The sequence below is a fragment of the Sciurus vulgaris genome, assembly GCF_902686455.1.
Source record: "Sciurus vulgaris genome assembly, chromosome: 7".
NCBI lineage: Eukaryota > Metazoa > Chordata > Mammalia > Rodentia > Sciuridae > Sciurus > Sciurus vulgaris.
Genome location: NC_136467.1, coordinates 122,487,164 through 122,508,112, shown reverse-complemented (window position 1 = coordinate 122,508,112; position 20,949 = coordinate 122,487,164). Strand labels below are relative to the sequence as shown.

At 39.6% G+C, this 20,949-nt stretch overlaps 1 long non-coding RNA gene across 1 annotated transcript; it reads right to left on the bottom strand.

Annotated features, from left to right (window-relative positions):
• Window positions 1-9,124: 9,124 nt before the first annotated feature.
• On the bottom strand, window positions 9,125-17,543 carry LOC306665611. The gene is made up of 5 exons (XR_013765087.1): window positions 17,423-17,543; window positions 16,332-16,412; window positions 14,214-14,265; window positions 10,072-10,149; window positions 9,125-9,514 (listed from the first exon to the last, which is right to left on the bottom strand). It is a non-coding gene; the product is annotated as an uncharacterized lncRNA (long non-coding RNA).
• Between the last annotated feature and the right edge of the window lie 3,406 nt (window positions 17,544-20,949).

Here is a 20,949-nt window from a genome sequence, read left to right as displayed (position 1 = left end):
TCCTAAGTGCTCTGGGAGTGGCAGCTGCTGTCATAATGGTCCTGAGCAGTAATGGTTCCAATGGAGAAGCATATCATTATTCTCACACCGTCACCAGCGGCCGCTGAGGTGGGTGCACCCAGGGCAGGTCTGGAAGGGGAAGCGGGCGCACCCACATTGGGGTCGCACCCTGGCGAGTCTGGAAGCGGAGAGGACGGCGATCGGGGACCTTGCGGAGCGGACCCGGAGGGTGGGCTGCACTCCGTCGTCGTAGTATGCAGCACTTCTAAATTAAAAATTTATTTCCTTGTATTTTTTTTATGTCTCCTTTCCTTCTTTTTTTCCCCCTCCTTCCAATACTGGGAATTGAATCTGGGGGTGCTTAACCACAGAGCCACATCCCCAGCCCCTTTTATTTTTTATTTTAAGACAGGGTCTGTCTAAATTGCTTAGAACCTCAATAATTTGCTAAGGCTGGCTTCAAATTTGCAATCCCCCTGCCTCAGCCTCTCGAGTCCTCGGGATTACAGGTGTGCACCACTGCGGCTGGCTCCTATTTCTTTTATTTCTCCTATCCTATCTCAATAAGATTTTTCATTTCGGAGCCAGGTGCAGTGGTTCACTCCAGTAATTTCAGCTACTCGGAAGGTTGAGGCAGGAGAATTGAAAGTTTAAAGTCAGCCTGGACAACTTAGCAAGACTGTCCAAAAAATAAAAAGGACTGGATGTAGCTCAGCAGTAGAGCACCCCTGGGTTCGATCCCCAGTACTGCAAAATGAATGAATGAATGAATGAATGAATGAATGAATGAATGAATAAATGAATGAATGATTTCTCATTTTATAAGGGGTCTTCCCAATATCCAAGAGAAATCTGAACAGACAGGTCTTGCTAGATTTCCCTTCTCCATCTGTTAGCATTAGGTATGCAATGGAGTCTCCATGAAAACCCAAAAGGACAGAGTCCCAAGAGCTTCCTAATAGCAGATATGTGGTTCCTGGGAAGGTGGCATACCCTGTGATATTCTTCCATGTCTCACTCTATGCATTTATTTATCTGTATCCTTTCTAATATGCTTTCTAATACACTGGTAGATATGTTTTGCTGAGTTTGGAAGCTGTTCAAACAACTGGCATCTGAAGTGTGTGTTTTGGGAGGTGATCTTGGGAGCTGAGCCCTCAACCTGTGGTATTGTAACAGACCCCAAGGTTTTGCATCTTGGTGAGTGTGAAGCCAAAAAGCACCACCACAGGATAAAAGAATGGAGAAAGATTTATTACCCGAAGTAAGAAAAGAATCAGTTATTTTCAAAGCATTGCTCTCACCAACAAAGGAAGTGTGGGAATTTTATTCTGGGACTGTATACATACTCCCTTTAGGGGTGGGCACATTCCTGAGCATGATCAGTTTGGGATGTACATTTATGAGCTTGGCTCAGTTCAGGGTTGTAGTTCAAGAAGGAAAGATGGTGGAGCTGGGCCTAGTGGGCCAGGCATTATAATCCCAGCTACTTGGGAGTGAGATAAATTCCAGGTCAGCCTAAGCAATTTAGTAAAATCCTGTCTCAAAAAATATATAAATAGAGCTGGGGATATAGCTCAGTTGGTAGAGTGCTTGCCTAGCATTCACAAGGCCCTGGGTTCAATCCCCAGCACCACAAAATAAACAAACAAACAAACAAACAAACAAATAAAAGCAGGAAGAGTGGCTGGGGTTGTACCTCACTGGTGGAGTGCTTGTCTACCTTGTCTAGAATGTGTGAGTGAGACCCTGGATTCAATCCCAGATATATAATAATAATAATAATAATAATAATAATAATAAAACATAGTGGATTCATTCCTGGTTTCCTGGACATGCTCAGTTCAAGGTCATAGAGCACAGGATAAAAGTTCAAAATGGCATATAGGAGGGCTGAGGTTGTGACTCAGTGGTAGAGCACTTGCCTAGCATGTGTGAGGCGCTAGGTTTGATCCTCAGCACCACAAAAAAATAAATGAATAAAGTAAAGGTCTATCAACATCTAAGAAAAAATTTTTTTTTAAATGGCAGACAGGAATACATGAAGAGGCAAGCTTGGACAATTAAATATTATTATGATCCAAGTCTTCTCTAGGAACCTAAAAGAAAAACTTAAGAGTGGCTCAGTTTTCTTGGACATCCTGGCTGATTCTTTGTGAGTTTCTCCAAAAAGTTTTGCTGAAACAAAAGAAGATATATTTTGTGCATTAATGTAGGAACTTGCCTCCAAAGGTACCTGTCTTGCTAAGAGGCTAACAGTACCTGATTCTACCTCCAAATATGTGATACTGGAATTGACTTAGAGGACACCTAACTGGTGTCTTTTGGAGAATTGCTTGCTTGCTTGGTATGTGACACCTCTGGTGTCAGAAGTGGTCTATGCTCTGAATGCATAGTAGGAGAAACAGTTTGAGTTGGGTTTTCCTAATTGTTACCTCACCATCTAATAGAGCTCAGAGGACGTGGGAGAAAATGGTCAGGTCACTGCTTCACTTGAGAGGGGGGCAGAGATTGAAAGAGAAAAAGGTGAATTACAGATTTGCAAAATATACTCACAACACACACATCTAATATAGGACTCATCTGTGGGGAGCCATCCTTATCTAGCAGAATCAGACTAGATTGAGCCAAGGGACACAGAGGTCTGACTTCTAGGAACCGGCTACCACGGAGGACTGTTCCAGATTGCCCAGAAGTATGTGGCTCTGTGTGAGAGTGGTTCTCTCTCTGGTTCTGTGATAGCTTCCCTGGGCAGATGGCTCCCCTAACTCCACCCCATCCTGTTCATCACAGAAGAAGCCCCTCCCATTCTGGGCCCTTTTACCTGTGTGACTGAATAAAAGAGAGTTGGGTCATTCCATGTTGTTAGAGGCCAGAGTTGGTATGGCCAGACCTGCCACGCCCCCTTTCATTTAAAAAGAGTATTGGCTCTTGTGTGTTTATTGATTAGATAAATTTATGGGTAATTGATTTATAGCCAACATCATCCTCCAGTAGTTAACCTTTTCCACATCCACATGGGACATGGAAGAAACCCCCAGACTCATTCAAATATACATATACATATATATGTATATATACATTTATTTGTATATATACACATACAAGTTTACATATATATTCATATGTACTTTAACAAACTACAAAGTTAAAGACAGATAACCCAATGGTTAAATGTGCAGGAGACTTTGACACTTCACTAAAGAATATATCCAAGCTTTCCAATAAACCTATGTGCCTTTTCAGTTTCTTATTGAAAATTAGATACACAATGAGATAAATACCCATGAGAATGGCAAAAGTTTAATAGACTGACAATATTGAATATTGACAAGGTTATAGAGCAACTGGAACTCTGATCCATTTCTAGTGGGAATAAGTTGGATGGTTTTTCCAACCACCTTGAAAAATTGCTTTACTGTATTAAAGTTAAACCCATATCTACCCCTATCCAGCAATTTCTCTCCTATGTATATAATATTTTTAGGGGGGTTACTGGGTATTGAATCCAGGGGCACTACCACTGAGCTACATCCCCAGCCCTTTTTATTTGTTTATTTTATTATTATTAATAATAATAATAATTATTATTATTGGTACTGGGAATTCAGGGAAGCTTTACAGCTAAGCTATATCCCCAACCCCTTTTATTTTTTATTTTGAAAGAGGGTCTCACTAATTTGCTTAGGGCTTTCCTAAATTGTTGAGGCTGACCTCAAGCTTGAAATTCTCCTGCCTCAGTCTCCCAAACTGCTAGGATTACAGACATTCACCACCACACCTGGCTTCTGCTATGAATATACTTAATAGAAGTGATTGTTTTTATTCGCCAACAGAAATATCCAAACAGGGTTGTTCATAATAACCAAAACTTGGAGACAGTACAAAGGCCAATCAACAGTGGAAAGTATAATATTGTCCTTACAACAGAATAATAAATATAAATATGAATTAGTATTAGTAACTATCCATTAATTAATTATTATTAATTAATTAATTAGTAATTATCCATTAGTAACAACATGGATTAAATTTGTAGACATAAGGTTGAAAGATTAAAAGTCCAACACAAAACCGAATGTGGTGGCACATGCCAATTGTCCCAGCTACTCAGGAGACTGAGGCAGGAGGATTGCTTGAGTCTGGCATGCTCATATTCTAGGCGACATAGCAAGACCTCTTCTGTAAAAAAAATTAAAATGAGAAAGATCAACACAAAAAGAGCACATTCTGTATGATCCATTTATATGCTTAATAAAACTCAGCTCTGCTGATAGAGGTTGTTGGACTGTTACTTATCTGGAAAGATGTAAGCCTTCCAGCATTCTGGAAATGTTCCAGATATAGAGATAGATAGATAGATATATAGATACGTACATACATACATACATAAGTGTGTATATATACATATCAGCAGAACATATACATGTCACCAGAAAGGAAAACAATGCCAATTCTTTGAATAGGAATTGGCACATACAGTTGTCAACCAAGAATAAAATCAACCAAGTCTAACAAAGAAAATTACATTTATTTGGTACTAGATATAATACCAACCCAGAAAAATACAGATTTGAGCAATCTTTAAAATGTGCTCCATGGTTTTACAAATGGAGTGTATTTATAGCTTTAAACCACAAAGGGGTTGAAAATTACATCATTTGTTAGTCAAGAATTATGATTGGTGGTGGCAGAAATTAAAATATTTCTTAAGAAAGGAATTGGGTGTGATCTCTGTCTCTGGGTAGTTTGGGGAAAAGGGTTTACTATACAGACCGTCAGCAATATCTTAAAGGTCAACTTGCATGGGTGGTGGTAGGGCAGGTGGGTGTGTCTGCATCCCAGTTCAAAGTTTCAGAGGCAGACGTGTCTGAGATTCAATGAACAATGGCCTCCTGACTCCATTTTAAGTGCTTCCAACCAGTGCTACTCCATTTTGATTGTTTTATTTCCTTAACACAACAAAATTGTTGAAATATGGCCCAGTCCTGCTAGACTTTTTTCTCAGCAAATTGGGAAGAAGATTGTTTGGTGTCTTCACAGAGCTTGAGCCTCCAGCTGGTCCTCCCTTCCTTCCATGGGCACACCCTGCACCCCAATCCAGCTCAGAGCATTGATGGCAATGTCACAGGCAGGGCGTTACCTGGAAAAGAGTCAAGTGTTGTCTTCTTCCCAGGGGGATTTGCACTATGAAAAGGGACTTTAAGGACATTCTGGACACAGATAAATGTCAGGAATAAGAAGGGGGAAGTTAGAACAAAATTGGTTGAGTTGCATGATTGTCAGGTTCCCTAAAATTTTTAGAGGAAATTCCAAGAAGCCCAGAAGCTTTTTGGTTAATGGAAACTTAAAATATCTAAGCAAATCGAACCACTTACTCTGCTTTTTATCACATTTGGGTCTCATGACAGCCTGGGGGATGGTCTGGGTCACTATTTCATAGACCTGGAGACTCACTGGGAAAGTTATGTAACAGGGTTACATAACTTGGAGGACAGAATATGAACTTGGACCACCTGACTCACAGCCCTGTGTTTCATTCTTGATCCAGAAAAGTCTTTTTACCAACAAGATTTCATGAACCATCATTCCCAGAATCAATAGAGAGGGATTAGGTGCTCTAACATGTAGATATTGCTTCTGGTAAGTTCTTCCTAATTTTTTCTTACCTTCTTGACATTTTAAAAGATGCTGGTGGTCACTTCACATTGCCACAACCTTTTTGATTTTTTTTTTTCAGTTTTGGTACTGGGAATTGAACTTTGAACCCCATGGAGGAATATGCTCGGCCCCCTCTGTTTTAGATATTGGGAATGAACCCAGGGGTATACTAACACTGAGCTACATCCCCATTCCCTTTACTTTTTTTTTTATTTTGATACTAACACTGAGCTACATCCCCATTCCCTTTACTTTTTTTTTTATTTTGAGAGAGGGTCTGGTTAAGTGATGCTGGCTGACCTTAAACTTGTCATCCTCCTGCCCCGCTCCCCGCTCCCTAACCCTCTGTTGTTGGCATTACAGGCTTCCTTTTGCAGTGATTATCAGATTACCTAACATTTTTGGAGGAAATTCTGGCCTGGTCTGTGACAATATTTGATTTTAAATTTTCTCCACATATTTATTTTCAAGCCTGGTCATGGTGGGTAGTATTGATGGCTCCATGCGAACAGCATAAGCTCCCAAATCCACCAAATAAACACACTTTTTACATAAAAATAGTGCTAGGCAAACGCAGCTTCATAGTAACTTCCTGAATTTCAGTGTCCCCAAGAGTCACAATTCCAGGAGGTACCACTTATGTGAAACACAGTAAGAGATGCTTCATGGAATTGGGTAACCAGGGAGATCTGCTTAAACACCTCTCAAAGAGACTGAGCCTCCGAACCTCCTTTACAGAAATTCTGGTCAGTGGCAAGAAAACAGAACTTCTCAGGATCTGGCAGACACCAGCAGAAGGGAGTCAAATCCACAGAGATCACAAGAGGAAGAGGGAAATGGAATGGGACCAAAAGTTGAGACAAGTAACATCCAAAGTCCAAGAGGTCAGAGTCAGTCAACAAACACAGCACAATGAAAACCCATTAAGTCCCAAGTTTTCAGTTCTGTGAATATTTCAAGAAAATCGACAGAAGTGTATTAAAATGGGTTGGAACTCATAACCTAGAGCATATATACCCTTTATAGGTTTATTTGCATAGGCATGAAAAAAATTATTTTTTTCGAAAGCTCTAATCATTCATCCATTACTTTTCTCAAAAGAATAGAACACTAAAAACATGACACTTATTTCAAAGTGGCCATAAGTGGCATATCTGTTAGACAATTTAAGTTTTTTACAGGTGTTTCACATTTGGGACCACGGGACAAAATAGCAGGGCCTAACATTGATCAAAAGCGGAGGCTGACTGGACTTTGGTCTTGCACAGAGGGAGAGGAGCTCTGAACATACTCATGTTGATTTGAGCCATCAAGTCTGGGACTTGCAAATAATCACCAGAGATGCCAGGAGGACTTCTCCTCCTCCTCCTCCTCCTCCTCCTCCTCCTCCTCCTCCTCCTCCTCCTCCTCCTCCTCCTCCTCCTCCTTTTTTTTTTTTTGTACCAGGGATTTACTGGAATTTACCTAGGAGCGCTTTACCAGTGAGTTACATTCCCAGTCCTTTTTATTTTTTATTTTGAGACAAGGTATCACTAAGTTGCTGAGGTCTCACCAAATTGTTGAAGCTGACCTTGAACTTACAACCCTCCTGCCTCAGCTTCCTGAGTCACAGTGATTACAGGCGCACCCCACCAGGCCTGGTTACATTTTGATTTTTTAGCCTGGTCTTTTGGGGACTACTACAAAAACAAATGATCTCATGCAATTTTTACTTAGTAAATATATAAGAGGATTAATGTGGCTTTACCATCATTGCCAAATTTACTGTACTTCTCAACTCTGACCACAAACTAGAAAATCAAACAACACTGTGTTGGTGGACTGATCACATTTTCGTTGTGTATAGGAAAGAGAATAAGGTAGGCAGGCTACAGGGCCCAAATTCCAGCCTGAAAGAGACATTTCTATCCAGCAGAAAAGAAATGCTGATGAGTGACCTTTGAAGAGTTCACCCTATATGCTGCTCATGAACCCATGTATTCTGTTTTCCAGGTTAGCAGGAGGCCCAGGGTGTCCCTAGCTGGACCTTTGTGGCCAGACCTTAATTGGGCCACCTTAATCTACTGTGGCATTGAGTGTGGGGCAGGTTGTAAGCTCTGAACAGTTGCCACCCCTCACTTCCCTTGGAGGCTACACTGACCTCTTCCTTTAAATTCCAGAGAGTAAAGAATAGACTCTTTGGGGCTGGGGTTGAAGCTCAGTGTTAGAGTGCTTGCCTAGCACATGTGGAGCACTAGGTTCGATCCTCAGCACCACATAAAAATAAATAAAATAAAGGCATTGTATTCATCCACAACTAAAATAAATATTTAAAAAATAGACTCTTTAGCTAGCTATATTGGATGTTTGCCAACACCTGTTGTTAAGAACAACAAGAGGAGCCATCGCAACAAGCCCAGAGGGTCCTGGGGTGCCACAACCATTCCCAAGTCTCCGCATTAAGGCATATTTGACAAAATGACACCCTGTAACCCACTGCTCTTCACTTTACATCTTACCACGTGGACCTTGCTCCATGGACTTGATCTTTCATTTTGATGAAACAAATCTGCATTACCTGTGGGCAGAGAGTAAGAAGCACATGGAAAGGTTTGGCATGAATAGTCTCCAGAAACTGATATAATAAAAACCGTAAAGAGACATAAGTTATGAGCTACTAATAACAACAGTTCAAGATTTACTCTGTTCGAGGCCCTGTGATATATATACATAATATGACTCATTTAATACAATGTGCTTTATTTAATACTGTATGTGGTTTATTGTATCCACCTGATGAATGAGAAAATTTTGAGGGAGTTGTAAATAAACCACTCAAGTTTACAGAGCTAAGTATGTGAGAGTCAAATTTCTGTTCACTGAACTGTCTCACTTTCCTCCTAAGCACACAGAAAGATGACATTTCCCAGACCTAGTACATCTAGGTGCAACCATGTGGTTAAATTCTGGTGAATAGAATTGCAGATGTGATCTATTCCATTTCAGGTTTAAAACATTCCACCCAAACTTCTACTTTATCTGCACAGCTGGAAGCAAGCCCCCCTTCCTCGCCCACCCCCACCGCCCCTACCTAAGGGCAGAGAGCCTGGATCTCTGAGTAATTCCTTGGAGTTACTGGCTTACATTACACTTCAATGGAAACAACAAAAAAGCCATTATTGCATTAAGATGCTGACTTTTTTTTTTTTTTAAACCGATGATTGCACCCAGGGGTGTTTTATCACTGAGCTACATCCCTGGACCTTTTTAAATTTTTTATTTATTTATTTTTATTAAAAATTTTTATTTTTACAGACTGCATTTTAATTCATTGTACACAGATGGGGTACAACTTTTCATTTCTATGGTTGTACACAATGTAGATTCACACCATTCATCTAATCATACATATACTTAGGGTAATACTGTTTCATTCTACTGTCTTTCCGTCCCCCACCCGCTCCCAACCCATTTTCCTCTACATCATCCAAAGTCCTTTTTGAAATTTTGAAACAGGGTCTCTCACTAAGTTTCTGAGGTTCTCCCTAAATTGCTCAGCCTGGCCTTGAACTTGGAATATTCTGCCACAGTCTCCCAAGTCACTGGGTGTGCAGCTGCTGACATTTCGGGGTTGGTCACTACAGCAAAACCTAGTCTGAGTAGAAATATAGTTAGATAAATTGTAGACAGGATTTGAGTAGATTTGAGTGAAGTTTTGTCTGACTGAACCACTCTCTCCCAGATGAAAGTTTCTAGTCTTGGACTCTGCCACTAACCTCATGTGAGTGCTTGGGTGATTCATTTATCTTCTGTGATTCTTTTTTTCCATTTGTTCAATGGGACAAATATCTGTCCTTCCAACCTTACATGGTAACTGCAGGATAAAATAGGACAAGAGCTGTGAAATGATTTGTAAAATAAGTGTTGTTCAAATGCAAAAAAAAAAAAAAAAATAGTGTCATTATCTGCTGGGTGCAATGACACATGCCTGTAATTGCAAATTTGAGGATAGCCTCTGCAACTTAACAAGACCCTGTCTCAAAATTTAAAAAATAAAATAAAAAGGGCTGGGGGTTTGGTTCAGTGGTAAAGTGTCCCTGGGTTTTAATCTCCAGTACCCTAAAAAAAGTGTTATTATCTAACTCATTTCCCTGATTCTAGTTAAGAAACTATTTTGTGATATCTAGAATTGTCATGAAAATTTAGTTATATATCTCTGCCTTTATTACCTCTAATATTTAATCTTTCAATATTTTTAAACTTTAGCATAATTTCAAACTTGCAGATGAATTTCAGAAATGGTATAAACCCTCTTTGACCATATTTACTAAATTTTTATGTTTGCCCCTTTTATATACATATATGTATATACATATAGTATATATGTTTCTGATTCATTCAAGAGTCAGTTGAAGACATCGTGTGCTTTACCAATTTGGAGCAAGTACAATGCTGGAACACCTTAATTTCATCCTAGTGAAGTTGATTTCAAACTTCTGATCTTTGGAACTGTAAAAGAATAAATGTATGTTATTTAATATGCCAAATTTGTAGAAAATTGTTACAGCAACCATAAGAAACCAGCTGGCTTTGGTGGCGCAAGCCAGAAATCACAGGGATTTGGGAGGCTGAGGCAGGAGGATCACTAGTTCAAAGTTGGCCTCAGCAATTTAGTGAGGTCCTAAGTAACTTAGTGAGGCCCTGTCTCAAACTAAAAAAAAAATGGGCTGGGGGTGTGGCTCAGGGTTTAAGTGCCCCTGAATGCAATCTCTGATACAGGAAAGAAAAGAAACTAGTATAGTTCATATTCAAATTTTGGCAAATAATATTCATTTTACCCATTTCTGTTTTCAATATGATACCCAGCCAGGAACATGTATTACATTTAGTTGTCATGTGGTTTAGTAATAACCTGGAACAGTTTTGCCTTTGTCTTTCTCAACCTTGGCATTTTTGGAAAAGACAGCTATTTATTTTTTAGAATGTCACTCAATGTTTGTTTGGTTGATGTTTCCTCATCCTTAGATTCAGATTAGTTTGAAAGAATATAGTATCAGATGATGTTGGTTTGTGTCAACTTTGATAAGGTTGATTTTGATCACTTGGTTAAGGGGGAGGATACCAAATCCCTCTACTGTAAATTTATTAACTTCTTTTATAATTAAAAAGTAATTTGTGGGTAGATACTTTTAGATTCCACATTATGCTTTAAGCCTTCAAACTTTAGCATTCATGGTAATTTTCTTTTATTTTGGCACTGGAGATTGACCTCAGGGGCACTTTACCACTAAGTCACATACCTAGCCCTTTTTATTTTTTATTTTGATACAGGGTCTCACTAAGTTTCTGAGGGTCTTGCTAAGTGGCTGAGGCTGACTTTAAACTTGCAATCCTCTTGCCTCAGCCTCTGGAGCCACTACTATTACAGGTGTATGACACAGTGCCTGACTGATTTCCTGACTCCATTGTTGTTGTTTTTTTCTTTTTCATACCAGAATTTGAAACCAGAAGTGATCTAATGCTGAGATACATCTATAACCCTTTATAATTTTTGTGAAAGGGTCTCCTAAATTGCTGAGGCTGGCCTAGAACTTGTGATCCTCCTGCCTCAACCTCCTGAATCACTGGGATTATAGGCATGTGCCACTGTGCCCCGAAATCTTTAATTGTGCTTCTATAATTTAGTAGATGTAATTCTACTGTAAGGAAGATCTCTTTCTGCTTCTTGGTTTCTTTCTTTTCTCTTTTCTTTTTCCTTCCTTCCTTCCTTCCTTCCTTCCTTCCTCCTCTCCATCTCTCTCTCTTTCTTTCTGATTGAATTCAGGGGTGCTATACTTCTGAGCTACACACCCAGCCCTTTTAAAAATTTACTATTCTTATTATTTTTCAGTGCTAGGGATTAAACCTAGGGCCCCATCCATGCCAGGAAAGCACTTTACCACTGAGCTTTCCAGCTCCTTTTCATTATTTTGGGGCAAGGTCTTACAGAGTTGCCCAGATTGGCCTTGAACTTGGATCCTTCTGCCTTTGCCTTTTTTTTTTTTTTTTTGTGGTGCTGGGGATTTGAACCCAGGGTCTTGTGTTTGCGAGGCAAGCACTCTATCAACTGAGCTATATCCCCAGCCCTGCCTTTGCCTTTAAGTACCTGAAGTTACAGATGTGCTTTACCCTGCCCACTTCCCCATTTATTTATGTAGTCATTTATCTATATCGCCATAGACTCATGGATTCTTATTTTATTCAATGCATTATAATCCATACTATCATTATTTCTGATGCTTAGATTCCAAGATTTGGTCAGTGAAAACTGCTTCAAACTGGCTTCTGTGTTCTTTTGATACATCTGCACACTCTTTAGGCACTTTCTTACTGGCACAAGAAGATATTTGACTCATCTTATCCTATTTCTGTAGCAGTTATTCTCTCAGAAATCCTGGTACCTTTGTTGGAGAGTGAGTTTTAGAAACCAAGTTCTGGGTTCATGGTATGCTCAAGCTGTGGAATTTCTTTGCTTATGTGTAGAGACATGTTTAAGCAGCTCTAAGATGGCGGCTGGCATTGGGCCAAGAGGTGGCGCTTGATTAGTGTTAACATGGCGTGATCTCTCATGACCTTTTGCCTGATTGGTTGATGTCTCTTCTGCGCTTGAGGTCAACACATTTTCCTCATTCTTGATTGGTACCGTGGTGCGTGCTCCAATTGTGCTATTTAATCCTAAGCTGATTGGCTACTTTAGTGTATATAAGACATTCTCTTCACCTCGGAAGAACACAGCTCTAGATCAAAGATGAAGGACGCAGTACATGGGACGCACTACTAAGAAGCACCTCTGATAGCATGCACCTCTAGGACGCAGGATGCAGGACGCACCTCTAAGAAGCAGCAGCAGAACTCTAAGAAATAGCTCCTCTGAAAGCATAGCCTCTCTGATAAGCGTATTCTCTCTGAAAGCGTAGTAAAAGCAAGCAAGCCTCTTTTCCTCTATAAACTAGCAAACAAGCAAGCAAGAAAGCAGTCCGGAAAAAGAATAGAGGTAGTTCATTCCCAGTCCGCCTCTGATTCCTTCCCGTGGGATTCCGTGGGATTGTTGCTGGGGACAGCAACACTTACTACGTATGCTTTTTTAGTGGCCAGGAAATTTGTCTAAAATCATGAGTACATGCTGATATCTCTGATTCTCTTTCCTTCCTTTCTTCTGCTGGAGATCAAACTCAGGGTCTTTGCATGCTAGGCATGCATTCTACCACTGAGCTACCCAGCTCTGTTTCCTTCAATCTCAAACAACATCACAATGTACATTCTCTCTCTCTGCTTTCCTAACTCCCTTTTCTATCAATGGGTAAACTGACTCCCTTTACCTTCAGTATATTTTTTCATTTATTCAGGTTTAATCTACCAACTATGATATTGTTAATAGTATGTATATTTTCAGGGTTTTTTGGTGGGAGGGGATGCACATGAGCTGTACAAATCTTAAATGCACAATTGATTACTCTTGACAAATGCCCACATTTAGGTAACCCATACCTCTATGGAAATATAGAACATTTTCAAGCCAGGTGTGGTATGGATGCATGTAATTCCAGTGACTTGGGAGGCTGAGCAGGAAGAATGTAAACTTGAGGCCAGCCTCAGTAATCTATTGAGGTTCTAAACAACTCAGCAAGATCCTCTCTTAAAATTTAAAAAATTAAAAAGGGCTGGGGATGTGGCTTAGGGATGTAGCTCTCTTAAACCCTTAGCCTCCTGAGCCCCTGGTATTACAGGTGTGTGTCACCATGCCCCGCTCATAATCATTTTAACCAGGACCTTGGTGATGGACATTTCAGTTTCCAGACTTTTGCTCTTTATTTCAAACATTTTATTTCAATGGATAACCTTGTATATTTATCATTTGACATATCTGCAACTATAACTGTAGGATATATTTTTAGAAATGATTGCTGAATCAAAGTGTATATACATGTGGAATTTCGTTAGACACCGTCAAATTATCTTCAATAGGAATTGTTTCAATTCACACATCCTGTTTACCTATAGTCATGGCTGTTCTAAGAGTTATCAGTCTTTTGGATTTTAACCTATCAAATCAGTGAGAAATGATATCTCAGTGGTTTCCTTTTTTAAATTTTTTTTTTCTCTTACAGTACTGGAGATGGAACCCAGGAGTGCTCTACTACTGAGCAACATCTCTGGCCCTTTTTAATTTGAGACAATTGAGTTGCCAGTTGTCAGACTGGCCTTGAACTTAGAATCTTCTCACTTCAACCACCAAATAGCTGGCATTACAGGCATATGCCACTTCATTGGGCTCCCCTTAGTGACTCTTAATTTGTTCACTTTATTATGAGTGAGAATGAGTATATTTTAACATGTATAAAGGATATTATATTTCCTTTTCACTTTTCAATAGAGTTGATGGTCACTTTGTTTTAGGGGCAGTACTGTGGTTTAAACCCAGGACCTCATGCATGCTAGGTATACTCTATACCACTAAGCTATGTATAAAATACCCAACACCTTTATAAAAGTCGGGTTTACTGGTGTATAATTTACATACAGTAAGAGTTCACCTTTTAGTGGAGCTGTCTCTTGTATGTGGAAGGCTTTCCAGCTGGGGGATACCTGTTGGTATTTTGAAGGAAATAGAAAAAAGTTTACCAATTGCAGTAAGGAAGTAGATTACATTTAGACCAAGATTTTGAAGATCTCAGATGTACAGGCAATGTGTTCAATGGAAAGAGGGTAAGCCCTGCATTCTGATTCTCTGGGCTCAACTCCTGTCTTTGCCACTTATTAACTATGTGTTCTTGCTCAGATTACATCACAGCTCTGGGTCTCAGATTCCTTATCAGTAAAAAACCTTCAAAATCAAATCCCATCAGATAACATGATGAAAGCACACTGTCTAGTGCTGACACAAACTTGGTGCCTAATAAATGTTAGTTTCCCTTCTCTTCCAGCAAAAGCCAAGCCATTAAAGACCACATGCCCTAGGGCAGAATGACAGCATGGTGTGTGTGATTCCCAATCACAACCTCAGGTTTGTGAGAGTGTTATGATCCTGTCTCAGGCATTTCAGCTTGGCACCAGTAGAGTCAGACTGAAAGTTTCCTTTGCTAATAAAATGAGCTCAGAGAAAATATCATACCTATCTAAAAAAAAAGAATAATAACTCCTTTTCAGTAAGGAGTTACTCAAAGCCACCTTGCCAAACCTGTTCTTCTGCCTTAGTGATAGGTGCTTGCCCCTGGCTTCCTCCTGATGCCACAACCTGTTGGTCCAACAGCTTTAGATTAATAAAGAGGTTCAATAAACAACATGCTCTCCTGGTCCTGGGACTTTGGCCTTTTCTCAGCAGCGAACTGTGTGAGGTAGGCAAAACAATCATAGCAGAATTAATGAATAGTTATTTCCTTCCTACCTAGCCAGGCAAAGATGGATTTGTCTACTGCTACCTGCAAACGCCAGATGGGCATCCTCATTGTGATCTTAGGTGGTGTTCTTATTTGCCTGGGCAAGGTGGAAAACACCTTGTCTCCAGATACCAGTGGATTGGAAAACAACAGCTAGGTCATCTCCCAGTTGATTTCACCTGTGAGGTGGACTGAAGATTGCCGGCCATAATCACGAGTTCCCAGCTACAGTTATGTTTACAGCCACCCAGTGAGTCTGGGCTGAGCTTCTGTGTCTGGTTGCTACTGTGTTTTCTTTTTGTTGTTGTTGTTGTTTGTTTTTAATTTTTTTTAGTTGTAGATGAACACAATACTTTTATTTATTCACTTTTACATGGTGCTGAGGATCGAACTCGGTGCCTCACACTTGCTAGGTGAGCACTCCACCACTGAGTCACAACCCCAGCCCTGCTACTGTTTTTAAACAGAAAGATCAAGTTGTAGCCTAAGTGCACTTCAAGGCAGCAAGCTCTCAGCTCAAGATGAGAAACTCGGGGTGGGGTGTCACCCTGGCATGATGTTCCATGATGAAAAATCTATCAACAGATTAGTTCCCTCAGAGATAGAAGCACAACTCAGAGTGTGGAGGAAAGGGTCTTTGAAAGTTAGCTCCTTCCCTGACCTTGGGGCCCTGAGGTCTAGGAATAGAACCAAAGCATGCCCAACAGATGGAGGAGTGAGCAGTGAGTGATGGCTACAAAGTGAAGTTGAAATTCCTGTTGGAAAGAAGAGGAAAGATGCGTGTGAGTTCCCCAGTTCATCTCCTGGGTGTCCCTGAAGAGGCCTGCATATGGACATCAAGGATTCCTAGATACGGACATGGGGTTTTGGTGCCTATTCTTATTATTGACAGTCCAAACACTGTCAATTAGTGCATGTTTACCATGAAGTTCCAAGTACTTTATGAGAATTATCTTTTTTTTTTTTTTTTTTGCAGTGCTGGGGATTGAACGAAGGGCCTTGTGCTTGCGAGACAAGCATTCTGTCCACTGAGTTCTATTCCCGCCCTATGAGAATTATCTTAATCAGGTGTCACAGCCATGACCCTTGAAGTATTATTACATCTGTTTTTCAGATGAGAAAGTTGAGATACAAAGAGATTAAGCAGGGCTAAGGGCGTAGTGCAGAGGCAAAGCACGGCTTCACATGCTTCAGGCTTCAGGGTTGCATCCCAGCACTGCTAAAAGCAAAAACCAAAAAACAACAAAGAGGGCAGCGTACAACAGCGGAGCTCACCTGTAATCCCAGAGACTCAGGACACTGAGGCAGGAGGATCACAAGTTGGAGAGAGACCAGCCTGGGCAACTTAGCGAGATCCTGTCACAAAATAAGAAGGGTGGCGTTGCTCACTGGTAGAGTACCCCTAGGCTCAATCCTTGGTACCTCAAAAAAATAAAAATAATCAAATATTGTCCCCCAGGGCTGGGCTTGTGGCTCAGTGGTAGAATGCTTGCCTAGCACACATGAGGCACTGGGTTCAATTCTTAGCACCACATAAAAATAAAATAAAGATATTGTGTCCACCTACAACTAAAAATATTTTTTTAAAAAATACTTCCCTACAAAAAAAAAGAATAACAGAATGAATCAAACAACATTGCCCTATGTAAATTTATGATTTTTTAATAAAAAAAATGCTTCCCTCTAACAACAAAGAAGTAATTTTCCCAAGGTCAAAGCAATCGCTTGTGGTGGAACTGGGATTCAAACACAGGCCCTCTACGTCTAGAAGCTATGCTTGTTACAACTGCATGATGCTGCTTCTTGATATTGTGTTACCATGGTCTTTAGCACATAATTCTATAATTTTTAAAAAAATTCTTATCTCCCACACTTAACTTGATGGTGGGTGTGTTATTAATTTTCCATTGACAGCAGCCATCAAGTGCATGCTCAGTAATGTTGAATAAATGTTCAAAATCTACTACTTTTGTGCTTTTAGCATTGGGGAAACACAGAGGAGAGTTAAGGGAAGGTGTAAGTTATTAAGAACCCGAGGACCCAACTCCTCTGGTGGTGACAGTGGAAATTCCTACCTTAAACTGCCTACTCCTTTTACCTGGGTTTCACAGACTGGGTTAGGTATGGTCAATGATGGCAGCTGTACACACCATTTTTGGTAGGATGCTTTTCTGTACTTCTTCTTTGACAACTATACTCCCCCAAGGTTTGAAGTCTCCTCCCTAACTCCCAGAAGTTCAAAAGGGACGATCAGTCACAATTCCCCACCCATTCTCACAGAAGACCCTTGCTTTAAGCCTGGACATTCAGGTCCCACACTAGCTTTTGGAAGAATGGAAGTTTGGAAATATTTATGGCTCTCTTACCTGGGCTCATGAAGGAATCCAGGCTGCAGCATGAGAGGATGAGGTCAATGTGCAAAGAGAAGCACACACAGCTGAGAGAAGGAGACTGAGTGACATTGTTTGAGGCCCTCAGTCAACCATACCTGAAGATACATCTACTCTTGCATGTCCCAGTTTTCTGATTCTCTATGTTCCCTATTTGCTAAGTTAGTTTACATTGGGTTTTGTCATATACCACTAAAACAATTACTTTTAACCAAGTGCCCTATATCCCAGCATGGTGGCACATGTCTATAATCCCAGCGACTTGGGATACTGAGGCAGGAGGATCAGAGGTTTGAGACCAGCATTGGCAATGCAATGAGACCCTGTCTCAAAAATTTAAAGAAAGGACTGGGAACGTAACTCAGGGGTAAAGTGTCCCTGGATTCTATTCCTAGTACCAAAATAAATAAATAATTGCATCAACATTAAAAAGCACTCTATGGTAGGATCTGCAAATTAGAAAAAAGAATTGCATGGAATATAATATGTTATACTAAACATTATTAGCTGTTTACCTAAAATTCAAATTGAACTGGCAATACCTTCCTATAGAGATAAACAACTGTGTACCAATAGATATGCCAAACCTATATGATAAACATAACATGAGTCCACTCTACAAGGTTTTTTTTGTGTGTGTATGTGTGTGGGTTTTTTTTTTGGGGGGGCGGTGGGTACTGCGGATTGAACACAGGGTGCTTTACCACTGAGTCACAGTCCAGCCCTTTTTATTTTTTATTTTTTAAGACAGTCTCACAAAGTTGTTCAGGGCCTCACTAACTTGCTGAGGCTGGCCTTGAATTTGGTATCCTCCTGCCTCAGCATCCTGAGTCTCTTACAGGTGTGCAATACTGCACCCAGCTCTGCAAGATATTTTTAAATGAAGGAATAAAGTATATTGGGTAATTTTGAAATGTTCTTATGTTAAAATAACCAGGTAGTTAAAATAACCTGGTTATTTTAAGGATGATATAATTGAAGTAGTTGTTGAAGGTATACTAGTAGAACAAAGGAATAGATTAGAAAGCGCAGAAACAAAAAAGGATAGATTATATATATATTATATATATATAAAATATAAATATATAATATATATATTATTCAATAAAAGCATTTCAAATCAGTAGGAAAAAATGAAGGATTACTAAAACATGGGTTCTAGGATAACTGGGTTGCTCTTTGTGAAAAGAAAAATTAGGTTAGAATTCCATTTCACACCTTACTTTAAATATATTCCAGAAAAATTAGAAATATAAACATGAAAAAATGAAATAACAGGGGCTATGGCTGTGGCTCAGTGGTAGAGTGCTTGCCTAGCATGCATGAAGCCCTGGGTTTGATCCTTAACACCCCATAAAAATAAAAGTATTATGTTCACCAACAACTAAAACAAGATATTTTTAAAAAAAGAAATAATAGGAAAAAAATGTGAGAGCTGGGCACGATGGCCCCTGCTCGTAATCCCAGAGAGGTTGGGAGCCTGAGGCAGGAGGATCTCAAATTTAAGGTCAGCTTCAGCAACTTAGCAAGACACTGTCTCAAAATAAAAAGGGTTGAGGATGTAGCTCAGTGAGAGCGTGTCCCTGGGTTCAACCCCCAGTACTTCAATTAAAAAAAAAAGAATTAAAAATTTCAGAGAGGTGAAGGCTCTTCTATGCATGACATAAAACCCAGTTTTAAAGAGATTAATAAATCTGACCAAAATATAAAACATTTTTCATGATAAAAAGTATTCGAAATAAAGTCAAAGACAAAAAAACAAATGGAAACATATTTGCAACACATGTTGGGAGCGGTGCTGCATACCTGTAAACCTAATGGCTCCAGAGGCTGAGGCAGGAGGATCATGGGTTCAAGGCCAGCCTCAGTAACTTAGACTGTCTCAAAATAAAAAAAAATAAAATAAAAAGAGTTGGGAATATAGCTCAGTAGTAAAGTGCCCCTGAGTTCATTCTCTATACTGCAAAATAAATAAAATTGTGAATCATAACAAGCAGATTTAATTTCCTTAATATATAAAGAATCTCTACAAATAAGAAAAAGATGAGGCTAACAATACAACAGCAAAGAGGCAAAGGATATGGAAAATTCAGTCTACAAAGAAGGCTCTATGACTCTTTAAAGATTTTAACTATATGAATATATACTCAATTTCATTCTTTTTTTTAATCCTTTTTTTTTAGTTGTGGATGGAAATAATACCTTTGTTTATTTATTTTTATGTGGTGCTGGGGATCAAACCCACACATGTGAGGCAAGTGTTCTACCCACTGAGCCACAAACCCTGTTCCCCCAATTTCATTCTTAAGAGAAACATAAATTAAAATTATTACATAATGCCTTTTTTTTTTTTTTTTTTTTTTTTTGGTACTGGAGATTGAACCTGGGATGTGCTACCACACTGACTTACATTCTCAGTCGTTTTTATTTGATTTTTTTGAGACAGAGTCTTGCTAAATTACCCTAGACTGGCCTCAAACTTGTGATCCTCCTGCTTCAGCTTCCCGAGTTGCTGGGATTACAGGCATGTACCAACACTCAGGGCTACAATGCCTTTTTTTAACTTGTCAGATTGAAAATATGAAAAAAGCATTTCCAAATACAACCACAATGAAGGACAATTTGGCAGCATTTTTCAAAATTACAAATGCAAAGCTCTTCAACCTAGCAGTTGTACTTTTAGAACTTTATCCTAGAAACATATTTGTGTGCATGAGTCAGAAGGATTGCAATTTCAAGGCCAGCCTCAGCAACAGACCCTGTTCCAAAATAAAATTTTAAAAGGCTGGGGGTGCCACTCAGTGATAGAGCTTCCTAGTTCAATCCCAGTAGAAACAGAAACAAAACAAACAAACATTTAGTAACTAACTCTGTACCATACCCTACATATCTCAAAAATATTTTAATCTAGTCAGGTGAGGTGGTCCCACCGACAGGGTAATTTTATTCATTTCTTCCGTTTGTGGCAGGGCTTAGTATGCTCAGACTGCACTAAACACTTTACAAGTATTTTCACATTTAATTCTTCCTTAAACCCCAAAGTAATTATTATTATCCATACTTTTCATGATGGAATGAGGCTCAGAAAGATTAAATAACTTGCCCAAGTAGCACAGCAAGAAACGATGAAACAGGCCCAGAAACGACATTCTACTGCCTGCTGGGGTTAAGAATACTAAAACCAAAACCAAAACCAAACCAAACAAAAAAAAAAATAACACGATACATAAACGGCGTGCACATGGCTTTATGGCTTTAACCTCATTTCCCAGTTGTCACCTTTTCAATAGACTTGTCTTCTTATAAGTTGCCCCCCCCCCACTTTTTTAAAAAAGAGGTATTGAGGACTGAGCCAACTTATTTTGAGACAGTCTAGTTATGTTGTCCAGGCTGGACTCAAACTAAACCTTTCGAGTCGCTGGGATTAGGGGCGGGCACTCCATATTAATTTTAACTGTTTTACCCTATTTCTAGTAAACTCGGAAAGCCAGGATTTCGTATTT